General features: G+C 33.4%; 1 protein-coding gene across 11 annotated transcripts in view; it reads left to right on the forward strand.

Annotated features, from left to right (window-relative positions):
* LOC142220611 (uncharacterized) overlaps positions 1 to 12,187 on the forward strand; it is a 798,617-nt gene that overhangs the window by 344,049 nt on the left and 442,381 nt on the right. For 3 of the 11 annotated variants that reach the window (XM_075289830.1, XM_075289829.1, XM_075289832.1), the window contains exon 1: positions 7,632 to 7,954. The exons of the other annotated variants lie outside the window; for them this stretch is intronic. The gene's annotated coding sequence lies outside the window, so the exon portion shown is untranslated. Of the gene's footprint in view, positions 1 to 7,631; positions 7,955 to 12,187 lie in introns of those variants that run through there. 11 annotated transcript variants of the gene reach the window in all.

Below are 12,187 nucleotides of genomic sequence, written 5' to 3' on the forward strand. Positions count from 1 at the left end.
ACACATTGGCCTCAAACCACGTAAAGAATATATTTTTGTGAAGGTGAACCAAAAATTGCAACTAGACAAAAATATTGGTTGTTGATGTATGTCGTATGGTATTGCAAAGGGGGCATATCGGACCATGTATAGGTATAGACCCCATTGTACATCAATCTCATCGATTTGATTTCTTCAGCCTCCTGGAAGAGTAAAATTCATCGGTATCCGGTTGAAATTTTGTACGTGATATTAATGGCTTCTAAAAAAACAACCATTATTATACCCTCCACCATAGGATGGGGGTATATTAACTTTGTCATTCCGTTTGTAACACATCGAAATATTGCTCTAAGACCCCATAAAGTATATATATTCTGGGTCGTGGTGAAATTCTGAGTCGATCTAAGCATGTCCGTCCGTCCGTCCGTCTGTCCGTCTGTCCGGCTGTCCGTCCGTCTGTGGAAATCACGCTAACTTCCGAACGAAACTAGCTATCGACTTGAAACTTGGCACAAGTAGTTGTTATTGATGTAGGTCGGATGGTATTGAAAATGGGCCATACCGGCCCACGTTTACGTATAGCCCCCATATAAACCGATCCCCAAATTTGGCTTGCGGAGCCTTCCGGAGCAGCAAAATTCATCCGATCCGGTTGAAATTTGGTACGTGGTCTAAGTATACGATCTCTAACAACCATGCAAAAATTGGTCCATATCGGTCCATAATTATATATAGCCCCCATATAAACCGATCCCCAGATTTGACCTCCGGAGCCTCTTGGAGGCGCAAAATTCATCCGATCCGGTTGAAATTTGGTACCTGATGTTAGTATACGGTCTCTAACAACCATGCAAAAATTGGTCCATATCGGTCCATAAATATATATAGCTCCCATATAAACCGATCCCCAGATTTGACTTCCGGAGCCTCTTGGAGGAGCAAACTTCATCCTACCCGATTGAAATTTGGTACGTGTTGTTAGTATATGGTCTCTAACAACCATGCAAAAACTGGTCCATATCGGTCCATAATTATATATAGCTCCCATATAAACCGATCCCCAGATTTGACCTCCGGAGCCTCTTGGAGGGGCAAAATTCATCCGATCCGTTTGAAATTGGGTACCTGATGTTTGTATACGGTCTCTAACAAGCATGCAAAAATTGGTCCATATCGGTCCATAAATATATATAGCTCCCATATAAACCGATCCCCAGATTTGAACTCTGGAGCCTCTTGGATGAGCAAAATTCATCCGATCCAATTGAAATTTAGTTCGTGGTGTTAGTATATGGTCTCTAACAACCATGCAAAAATTGGTCCATATCGGTCCATAATTATATATAGCTCCCATATAAACCGATCCCCAGATTTGACCTCCGGAGCCTCTTGGAGGGGCAAAATTCATCCGATCCGTTTGAAATTGGGTACCTGATGTTAGTATACGGTCTCTAACCAGCATGCAAAAATTGGTCCATATCGGTCCATAATTATATATAGCTCCCATATAAACCGATCCCCAGATTTGACCTCCGGAGCCTCTTGGAGGAGCAAAAGTCATCCGATGCGGTTGAAATTTGGTACATTTCGTTAGTATATGGCCTCTAACAGCCATGTAAAAATTGTCAAATTTTATTACTATAGAAAGTTTTGTCAAAATTTCATTTCTATAGAAAGTTTTGTAAAAAATTTATTTCTATAACAATGTTTGCCAACATTTTATTTCCATAGAAAATTTTGTCAAAATTTTATTTCTATAGAAAATTTTGTAAAAAATTTATTTCTGTAGAAAATTTTGTCAAAATTTTATTTCTATAGAACATTTTGTCAACATTTTATTTCTATAGAAAATTTTGTCAACATTTTATTTCTATAGAAAATTTTGTCAAAATTTTATTGCTATAGAAAATTTTGTCAACATTTTACTTCCATAGAAAATTTTGTCAACATTTTATTTCTATAGAAAATTTTGTCAAGTTTTTATTTCTATAGAAAATTTTGTCAAAATTTTATTTCTATAGAAAATTTTGTCAAACTGATTTATATACGTATTTAATCGGCCTTTTTTTTGTTTAATATATACCCCTTATGGACTAACTTACAATTTAGAAGACAGTGTTAAAAAGTTTTACGATACCTTGCCATCGGCAAGTGTTATCGCAACCCAAGTAATTCGATTGTGGATGACAGCCTTTAGTAGAAGTTCCTACGCAATCCATGGTGGAGGGTACATAAGATTCGGCCTGGCCGAACTTACGGCCGTATATACTTGTTATATATTAGTTTAGGTTAGCTAAACCATTTTTCGACCATATGTAGTCACATTGTCTTAATTCTTACCATTAAAATGTCACCGACTGTATATCCTCATTGAATAAAACATTGTTATCAATATCCCCACGAAGGTTTCATATGTTAATCTCGGGACTCTCTAAAATCTCAATATATCTAAGTACTCACTCTCTTGTCCAGTCTCTCATAGCATATGCGCATTCACTGAAACAAATAAACAAAATGCATTCCTATGCATCATCATCTCAAAACAACAAAAGAGCGATGAAATACTGTTGTTGTCCGAAAGCTTTGCTTAGCTTGCAAAAACATACAAAATACGATGAGGGCAATGTCACCGTCGAACAATACCCAAAAATATAAATATACAGACATGCCGAGATGTCAAACAAGCATGTTTGTTATGCTACTAACAGTTGATGTTAGGGATATGTTAAGTGCCAAAGGGTGTTGTAAGAAATGGTTCAAAATTATTAAAATAATTTAAATTAAATTTAATTTTATAATACAAAAAAAAAACACAAAAAAACAACTTAAATTAAAATTTAAATTATAGTAGAGATTTAAATTCAAAATTTTTGATTAGGTTCAAATTTAAAATATAATTAAAATTTGAAATATTATTTTAACTTAAAATGAATATTAAAATTAAATTAAGATAAAATAAAGTAATTTTAAATTGAATTTTATACCATAATTCAATACAAATTATGCTTGATTGATATTAATTTAACTACACAGAAAAAATATTTTCAATTAAAAAGTTGAGGGAATTTTAAAAAAATAACATACACATTTGATGACATGACATTCTTGTGCTTAAGAAATTATTTCTTTCAGTTCGAGGGCTTTCATACACGGCTTGAGGTGATTTTAAGTTGTCCACGTTTTACTTGGATCCAAAGATTTTGGCCTTATATGAAAGATTTTGCTTTTGATTACGAGTTAAAGAAGTGGCTTCTTTACAACTAAGTCTATACTGAAAAAATGTTGAAGTAATTTGAGGACACATAATTTGCGCAATATTAAGGACAAATTTCATTTAAATTTAAAAATTAAAAAAAGTTCATAATCTTTACTTTAAAGTTTTTATTCTTTAAATTTGAGGGAAGAATCTTTTAAATTTGTTTTCCAACAGTTAGAGTCATATGTCTCTAAAGTAAGAAAAAGTTTCCTTAAATTAAAGAAAAACTTTTTGATTTAAAGAAATAAAGGGTGATACGGTCAAAATTTGGTCAATATAAACTTGACGTATTTCTTTCAATTTTGCATTTAAAAAACCTGAACACCCCTCATTTTGAAGGTGTGTGTGTGTAGAATGTTGCTCCTATTTTGATTTTGGAATTCACCCTTCAGTTGTCAAAATGCCGTCCAAGCAAGAAGAGCAGCGTATCAAAATTTTACTCGCGCATCGCGAAAATCCGAGCTACTCGCACGCAAAGCTGGCAAAATCGCTAAAAGTTGCCAAATCAACCGTTACAAATGTAATTAAAGTGTTTGGGAACGTTTGTCGACAGCCAGGAAGTCCGGATCGGGGGAAATCGAAAACCGGAAGCCGCTGAGACGACAAAGAGAGTTGTCGGTAGTTTCAAGCGAAACCCTAACCTCTCTCTCTGAAATGCCGCAAATAAGCTGGGTGTATCGTCTACAACCGTGCATCGAGCCAAAAAACGAGCCGGACTATCGACTTACAAGAAGGTAGTGACTCCAAATCGCGATGATAAACAAAATACGACGGCCAAAGCGCGATCCCGGAGGCTGTACACGACGATGCTGACGAAGTGGTAATGGACGACGAAACCTACGTCAAAGCCGACTACAAGCAGCAAAAGGAAGGGGAAAGGTAGCAGATATTTTCAAGCACATAAAACTGTCAAAGTTCGCAATGAAATATCTGGTTTGGCAAGCCATCTGTACCTGTGGCTTGAAAAGCAGCATTTTCATAGCTTCCGGGACTGTCAACCAAGAAATTTACGTGAAAGAGTATTTGAATAAACGTCTGCTGCCTTTCCTGGAGAAACACGGTTGTTACGTACTGTTTTGGCCGGATTTGACATCTTGCCATTACAGTAAAAAGGCCATGGAGTGGTACGCTGCCAACAACGTGCAGGTGGTTCCCAAGGACAAGAACCCTCCCAACACGCCAGAGCTCCACCCAATTGAGAAATACTGGGCTATTGTCAAGCGGAACCTAAAGAAGACCAAAAAAACTGCTAAGGACGAGCAGCAGTTCAAGGCAAACTGGCTTTCTGCGGCGAAGAAGGTGGACAAGGTGGCTGTACAAAATCTGATGGCAAGTGTCAAGCGTGAGGCCCGGCAATTCGGATTTTGAAAAGCGAAAGCCTAACTGAATATTTTTCCTGAATTTTATACTAATTGAACTTGAAAAAGAAATTTAATTTGATTTTTTAAATAAACGATTTCACCGATTTACACGCGTTTTCCCTTGACCAAATGTTGACCGTATCACCCTTTAATCTTTAATACCAAACACCTTAAAGGAAAGTCAAAATTTTAGATCCAAGTAAACATTTTTTTTTGAGTGTAGTCTCTGTTAATATAAAATTAGGGCATGTATAGACTTTTTGCGATATATTAAAAAAGCAATTCACATATAGATAACAGGTGGCTGATTAGTCCCCGGTCTAACAAAGAAAAACACGTTTTTTTGTCAAAATTCGTTTTTATTATTCAACTTAGTTCCCCTCAAGAGCGATACAACGATTATAACGACCTTCCAATTTTTTGATACCATTTTGGTAGTACTCCTTCGGTTTTGCCTCAAAATAGGCCTCAGTTTCGGCGATCACCTCTTCATTGCATCCAAAATTTTTCCCTGTGAGCATCCTTTTGAGATCTGAGAACAAGAAATAGTCGCTGGGGGCCAGATCTGGAGAATACGGTGGGTGGGGAAGCAATTCGAAGCCCAATTCATGAATTTTTGCCATCGTTCTCAATGACTTGTGGCACGGTGCGTTGTCTTGGTGGAACAGCATTTTTTCTTCGTCCTATGGGGCCGTTTTGCCGCGATTTCGACCTTCAAACGCTCCAATAACGCCATATAATAGTCACTGTTGATGGTTTTTCCCTTCTCAAGATAATCGATAAAAATTATTCCATGCGCATCCCAAAAAACAGAGGCCATTACTTTGCCATCGGACTTTTGAGTCTTTCCATGCTTCAGTGACGGTTCACCGGTCGCTGTCCACTTAGCCGACTGTCGATTGGACTCAGGAGTGATGGAGCCATGTTTCATCCATTGTCACATATCGACGGAAAAACTCGGGTGTATTACGAGTTAACAGCTGCAAACACCGCTCAGAATCATCAACACGTTGTTGTTTTTGGTCAAATGTGAGCTCGCGCGGCACCCATTTTGCACAGAGCTTCCGCATATCCAAATATTGATGAATGATATGACCAACACGTTCCTTTGATATCTTTAAGGCCTCTGCTATCTCAACTTCAACTATCAACTTCATTTTACGGTCATTCAAAATCATTTTGTGATTTTTTTGATGTTTTCGTCGGTAACCACCTCTTTCGGGCGTCCACTGCGTTCACCGTCCTCCGTGCTCATTTCACCACGCTAGAATTTTGCATACCAATCAATTATTGCTGATTTCCCTGGGGCATAGTCCGGGAACTCATTATCAAGCCAAGTTTTTGCTTCCACCCTATTCTTTCCCTTCAGAAAACAGTATTTTATCAAAACACGAAATTCCTTTTTTTCCATTTTTTTTCACAATAGAAAAAGTTGCTTCACAAAAGACGCTCTATCTCACAAACTAATTGACTTACAGACGTCAAATTTTGACACGAATCATTTGAAGGTTGGTACTATATAAAAATAATATGCATTTAATACTAGCGACGCCATCTATGTGTCAGACCGGGGAGTTATCAGCCAACCTGTTAAGTTCAATACGAACTAAAGCAAAAGAAGATTTTCGTACGATTCCCAAAAATAGTAAGAATGAACTAATGTATGGTTAAAATGGTCATGATTTGGCGCCAATGATTTTCTTCTTTACTTTTACTTAATTTTTTCTTCTATAAGATGAGGTAATTTCGTGAACTTCAGTTAAATAGTACAACAGGGCATTAAATTTCCTGGTTTTAACAACGCTTTATGGAAATCTCAAAATGTGGAGTAAAATTTAGTTCAATTTTCGTGCGAGGTAGTTCATTCTTCCTATAAAACAGTTCACTTTTTTTTCGGTGTACATATGCATGAATAGCTGTGATAATATATCCTAAAAAAATGAGAAAATTCGATAAATGAGATCTGGATCCTTATTTAAAGCTACAAAGCTCCCTATAAAATGTCCTTATGTACGCTCCTATAAAGAAGCAGTATCTTCGGCTCGGAATCTTTATATCCAAGTGAACTTTTTTTGAGTCTAGAATCTCCAAAATTAAATTAGGACACAGATGCCATCGAATTTTTATTCTATTTTTGCTATGCATATATAATATAATTCAATATCTCTGCTAATTTAAAGATGGTTTCTTTAAATCAAAAATGGTTTTCTTTACTTACAGAAAAAAAATGGATTTGTTATAAAAAAAATGTGGCCTTAATATTGTGTAAATTGAGTGTCCTAAAAATTAACTCTTCATATTTGATCAATAATTTTTCCAGTGTACATTTAATAATATTTTATTAATTAATGTTAAGAATATTCACCCATAAAATTTGTTTTAAATTAAAATCATCTAGCGGTTTATTCATATACTAATATTACCAAAATCTCATTTCGTTATTATGACTTCCAAATTCTGCCATATATGAAATTGATTTCCTCAACAGAAATAAAATGTACTATTAATATTTGAAAAAAAAACTATTGAAATCGTTTGACCTCTAAGTTTAAAAGTTTGAAATATGCCCCCTAACTTGCAATCTTATGTTACAACTTTTTCCCAAATAATCTGGCATCTCTGTGTATAAGACCCATATATGTATGTTTTCTTATTCCTTTGTAAGACAAAGCATTGAAAAACAAAATCTTACATATCCAAGTTTATGTTTACGAATAGTGGTGTAATGATAAAGAAAAGCTTTTGCCCAATAGAGAGAACAATAATTCAGTCACTGGTCTCTTTCTCTCGCTCTATATACCATTCTCAATTACTATAACTCTAAATGTAAGGTGATATATTTTTCCTACTGTTATCAATAAACAAGGGATGCTGTAAACAATTTTCCTTTGATTGATGAGAGCAAGAGATATAACAGCACACAAGTAAGAGAGCAAAGATATGGATGCTAATGTGATGCTGTTATGGTATTTCTTTGGCCAGGTTTTTCTTTTAAAATAGTAGGGATGCAAAGCAATGCTGTTTCAGTTAACAGCTAACTTTTAAACGCAACGGTTGTATAGAAACGGTTCTTGCGAATTAAAATCGAAACAACTGAAAAATTGTGTTAATTATATGATGAAAAAGACCTTATAAATATTAGGGATTATTATAAATAAAAAGTGGATAGTGGATTTAAATTCCAAGAAAAAAGTGGAGAATTTTATTGTTTTTGTTTAAAAAAAAAAAAATATCTCAAATGTGTGAGAAGATATAAATAATTAAACGAAGGGAAAGGATAACAAGACCCAACTACAAATAAAATCTAATTAACATAACCGCTACAAACAGCTGATATAAGAGAACAAATAAAAGTGTATGCTAAATAAATGAAAATAAAAAAAATTATTCCATATATATATTAAGTGTTGATACTTATTTTATATATAAATCCCCTATTGAAAGGATAATTTCTATATTGAAGTTTTATGAAATAAAAAAAAGAATTTTTGATATTTGTACCTTAATACTTGGTAGTTCATTCTATTTGGATTTTCTTTTTGGTATACAATTTCTTCCTCTGTGTATGTGTTTGTGTAATCCTAAATCGGCTAAAGCCTATTGACTATTTGGTTCTTCTAGTTGGCATGTGAACCGTATCTTACAGTGCGTTTTGCGTAAGAATTCTTTTTTTCTTATCACGTTTTCTTGTATATTTTCTCAGTTTTACAGTTTTTGCAATGTGTTTGTATTTTTTTTTTTTTTTTGGGGGGTTTAACATTATTTCCTTATTCTCTCCTTAAAAAGGAAGAAGAAAAAACACATTGAACAAGAGGCTTATTTCTTATAAATGTAAGTGTTCTTTTGTGTGTGTGTGCGTGTTTGTGACTCTTGAAAAAGGCGCCTTTTTATTATGATTGCAAAAGAAAAAACTCGCTCTCGCTGTTATTTAACGTTATGGGGATTTTCTTTCATGCTGTTAAAAAAAAGAGCATTAAAAAGCTTTATTACTTTTATTAGATACTCAGGCAAACATACAGCATGCACTCACTATGGTCTTATATGGGATAACAAACCTAAATACCCACATACACTCGAACACACACCGGCCACAGCCACCCATCTATGCTTACTCACCAAGGTTTTAAGCTGAATATGCTGTGTTACGTTAACCATTACCAATAATAGTTAGCTCTCATAGTATCTCACCTTAGAAAGCCACTTACTATACTCTCTGGGTTTTTGTTTCTTTACCTCGCCCCCCCATCCTCCCTGCACCAGTTCTAAATGATTGTTATTGGTTCCAATAAACCCTCTTAAAGGTTTGTTTAGATTAACACGGCGCCGTTATAGTGCCTGATGTTTTGTTTTTGTAGTTGTTGATGTGGAAACGATTTTTGACGACAACAACAAACAATAAGTTTACCAAGACAAATCAAGTGAGAAGAGGAATGAGTAGCACAACAACAAACGAACGTGGCAAAGGCATTAGACTATAACAAACACAACAACAATAAGGTTTTCCTTTTGTTGTGCTTATAATTGAACTGTCTGAACCTTTATAGGTCTATGGATTTGCGAGAAGACTGGCTTTTGTGTGTGTGTGTGTGTGTGTGTTATGAACCCAAAAAAATATTTAAGAGAACTCATAAAGGATTAACTGTGAAGAATATTATATGGTGTTTATTTGAGGGTTCATTTTGAATATATTTATTAGAGATTGTGTGAGAGCTTATGTTTTGCATTTACTTTTTGCCTTTCTTAATTTTCCTTGTCAATTTTCTTTATGTCAATTCATAGCAGGAATCTCGTCAATCTAAAAGAAATTTCCTGAATCCTTTTCTTGTGAATCTCTACACATCATCGGTTATTTTTTTGACATTTATTGACATTTATTAATGTTTTTAGGTTGTTTATTTATTACTTCGTTTTCTTATTGTGTTATATTGAATACACAGAAAAAAGTTAACTGCTTAAGACCAGTTATAAGTTCCCATTATCTCACTTTTCTTTAATGATACATTTTTAAGGAAATAAACTTTTTCAGTTGCTACTTTGAATCATTCCCCACCAAGTTATAATAAAAATTGTCGGAGAAAGTTATGATTTTACTTTGCTGTTAGCGGCAAAACTCGAACTTAATACCCACCTTTTAGGGGGAAAATGAACTACCTCGTGGAAAAATTTAACTTACTTGTACTCCAATTTTTTTAGATTTCCATAATGTGTTGTTAAAATAACGACAATTGACTGACATTTTGGAATCAGTATTTTTTGACATTTATTATTGTTTTTAGGTTGCTTATTTATTTCTTCGTAGTTTGTTTTGAGTTATACGGAAAACACATAAAAATTAAACTGGTTTATACGAAAAATTAAATACCTCATATGGTAAAATAACGACATTTTACTGACATTTTGGATTTTTAACTACACTGAAAATAAAGCATGACCGGTTCCAAAGATTTTGTCTTTACTTTAAACATTTTGGTATTAATTCAGAGCCAAAGAAGCAGAGAATACAAATAAGGATACTTTTTCAGCTTTTTTTTTCTTCATATGCTATCAAAGTCCTTTAAAAACGAGTTAACGACATTCTTATTTTCCAAATTAAGACTCGACTTCCAGTAGAAATTATGCTATGTTTCAAGTAAAAAATGTCTTTAAAATAAAGTGTTGAAAAACATGTCCTATAACAGGTTGGCTGATAAGTCCCCGGTCTAATAAAGAAAAACACATTTTTTTGTCAAATCCATAGAGCGATACAACGATTATAACGATCTTCCAATTTTTTGATACCATTTTGGTAGTACTCCTTCGGTTTTGCCTCAAAATAGGCCTCAGTTTCGGCGATCACCTCTTCATTGCAGCCAAATTTTTTTCCCTGCGAGCATCCTTTTGAGGTCTGAGAACAAGGAAAAGTCGCTGGGGGCCAGATCTGGAGAATACGGTGGGTGGGGAAGCAATTCGAAGCCCAATTCATGAATTTTTGCCATCGTTCTCCATGACTTGTGGCACGGTGCGTTGTCTTTGTATTCGTATTTCATATCTTTAAAATACGAATACAAATTTTGCTTAGCATAGATGACGCATTTCTCTAAAATAAAGTTATTTTCCTTATCCAAAAGTCGATAAACTTTTCAATGAAGTCGTATTGTACTTATAATTAAGTGATTTCACTTAAAAATGGGTATCATAACATGAAAGAAAAAATGTTTGGGCTAAGGTCAACTTGACTTTAATAATTCAGAAAAATTCTTCAAATTTAATGAAATTGTCTTTAAATTTGTTGTCTTTTAGCATCTTGACTACAAAGCAAAAAATCGTTCAAATATAGGACATGTTTTTCAAAACTTTATTTTAAAGAAGTTTTTTACTTCAAACATAGCATAATTTCTACTGGAAGTCGAGTCCTAATTTGGAAAATAAAGTTGCCGTAAACTCGTTTTTAAATGACTTTGATAGCATATGAAGAAAAAAAGCTGAGAAAGCGAAAAATTAAAATTTGCTTCCTAGAAGCAAGTACACAAATCCTAAATTTAAAAGAGAATTGTGTCTTAAAAGTATCCTTACTTGTATTCTCCGCTTCTTTGGCTCGGAATCAATACCAAATTTTTTAAAGTAAAGACAAAATCTTTGGAACCGAGTATGCTTTTTTTCAGTGTATACTCACATTTAATTTATTAAATTTTATTCACATAATTTGAATAAAGAAAATTTCATTTGACCAGGGAAAATTTCATATAAAGTTTTAAAATTCAACCAAAACAAAAATATTTTTTTCGAATAAAAATAAATTCATTTTAGTTTCGTTGTTAAACGGACCTTTTGTCTGCGTAATATAAAAAGGTGTATGAATGTGGAAATTGATTTTTTATTGGGAAAAGAATTAATAACTTAACCAATGCATTCATACACACAAACAAATATCACCAAAATTTCTCCAATTAAAATTTTAATTAAATTCTAAAAAATTTGAATTAAAAATTTATTTGGTTTAACAAAAAAATTTTAATTGGAATAAAAATCAATCCTAGAAATTAATATTATGAATTAAATGTTTAATTAGATAAATTTTTGTAATTAATAGATTTTTATAATTAACATTGGTGATTGATACAATCATTTCTGTGATTTAAAAAATTTCAATTAAAAATTAATTGGTTCAATTAATTATGTGATTGAAGACAAAAAATATTTTTTTTCTGTGTATATAGTAGCTCTTGGCTACTAAGATAGTATCAATGAGGGGATAGCTCTTATCAATAAGGGGATAGCCCTTAGTGGCTTTTTGCAATCGATTCATTATAACATCGTGATTGAATTCAATAATATCCATCCGTATTCTACAGCAGGGCTTCTTAAACTTTTTTGTAACGTGACCCATTTTCGTAATGCGAAATTTTTAGTGACCCCAACAAAGTATACCTTAATTTTGAAAATGCAGGTTCTAATGATTTTATATAGAATGTATTTAAAATAATAAGAATGAATTCAGATTAATATATTTACTATAAATTTCTTATTACAAAAAAATTAAAATTAATATCAAAATTCCGAAACCAAACAAAAAACCCGTATGTATGTCCATGTAAGAATTAAAATTAAT

Source organism: Haematobia irritans, chromosome 1, assembly GCF_050003625.1.
Source record: "Haematobia irritans isolate KBUSLIRL chromosome 1, ASM5000362v1, whole genome shotgun sequence".
Lineage (NCBI taxonomy): Eukaryota > Metazoa > Arthropoda > Insecta > Diptera > Muscidae > Haematobia > Haematobia irritans.